The following is a 1,567-nucleotide window of genomic DNA, read 5'->3' as shown; positions in this document are numbered from 1 at the left end:
CCCTCACTGTGACACTCCCTCATATACCCCACCCCCCTCACTGTGACTCACCCTCATATACCCCACCGCCCTCACTGTGACACACCCTCATATACCCCTCCCCTCTCACTGTGACACTCCCTGATATACCCCTCCCCTCTCACTGTGACACTCCCTGATATACCCCACACCCTGGGGAGGCGATGGCCTAGTGGTATTATCACTGGACTGTTAATCCAGAGACCCTGATAGTGTTCTGGGGATCCGGGTTCGAATCCTGGAATATCTGGAATTAACAGTCTAATGATGACCATGAATCCGTTGTAATTGTCAGAAAAACCCATCTGGTTCACTTATGTCCTTTAGGGAAGGAAACTGCCATCCTCACCTGGTCTGGCCTACATGTGACTCCAGACCCACAGCAATGTGGGTGACTCTCTACTGCTCTCAAGGCAATTAAAGATGGGAAATAAATGCTGTCGAGCCAGCAATGCTCTCATCGCGTGAATGAATTTTAAAAAAACACCCCTCACTGTAACACTCCCTGATATACCCCTCGCTGTAATACTCCCTGACATACCCCTCGCTGTAACACTCCCTGATATACCCCTCACTGTGACACTCCCTGATATACCCCTCCCTGTAACACTCCCTGATATGACACTCCCTGATATACCCCTCCCTGATATACCCCTCGCTGTGACACTCCCTGATATACCCCTCCCTGTAACACTCCCTGATATACCCCTTGCTGTGACCCTCCCTGATATACCCCTCGCTGTGACACTCCCTGATATACCCCTCGCTGTGACACTCCGGTGGGATTTTAAATGGAGCTGTTCTCTGAATAGCCAAATATAAAACAAGCTCGCTGGCCACGACTGGAACAAGTGCAGGTGAGCCTGACTACAGCCATCCCTTAACACTTTCATGAAAATGTGGGTCCCACTGATATTTGGAGCAACTCGCCAAATGTTCCACTCTTGTTCTGTTTACAAAACTGTCTAATTTTCTCAAAGCCATTTCCTTGACTGTTTGAAATGTTGTCTCCCATCTGGAATGTTTGGCGCACACACACACACTCCAGTTCGGGAATGCGATTCATATCCATGTACAAACACAGAGGGTTTGAATAACCTGCCAGGAACGAGAGACAGAAAGAGAGACCTAAATGTACTTAAATGAAATTTCCAGCCTCAGGAATGCAGGCTCTGAGGAAAGGTGGTGCCAGGATAGCGAATGTGTTCCAATCAGAGAGAGTCTCTGTATTTGCAGCAGCTTTATTGTGGGTTTAGCCAAGCTGGGAAGATAGGAACATCAAACCTGGAAATGGGTCTCTTCTCTTCACATTGGGAGCTGCAGCCAGACCGTGAGCCTGTGTGTGTCCCCGAGTGTGACACCAGGACTTTCAACACAGGAACGGGAAGTGGGTGAGGGACACCAGGCAGGAGGCTCGGCACGTCAGAGTTGTCTCATCGTTTTATGACATTAAATATGTCCCACACCGATACTCTCCCCGCTACCTCCCCCACCATCACGCTCCCTCCACCATCACTCTCCCTCCACCATCACTCTCCCTGCTACCTCC

The 1,567-nt window shown here is 49.8% G+C and overlaps 1 protein-coding gene across 1 annotated transcript in view; it reads right to left on the bottom strand.

Annotated features, from left to right (window-relative positions):
• The window catches only part of loxl3b (lysyl oxidase-like 3b), an 18,036-nt gene that overhangs the window by 15,987 nt on the left and 482 nt on the right, over nucleotides 1–1,567 (bottom strand). The gene's annotated exons all lie outside the window — the stretch shown is intronic.

Source organism: Rhincodon typus, unplaced genomic scaffold (assembly GCF_021869965.1).
Source record: "Rhincodon typus isolate 14 unplaced genomic scaffold, sRhiTyp1.1 hic_rhity00001231, whole genome shotgun sequence".
Lineage (NCBI taxonomy): Eukaryota > Metazoa > Chordata > Chondrichthyes > Orectolobiformes > Rhincodontidae > Rhincodon > Rhincodon typus.
The sequence above is the reverse complement of the archived record's forward strand: the minus strand, read 5'-3'. Positions and strand labels throughout refer to the sequence as shown.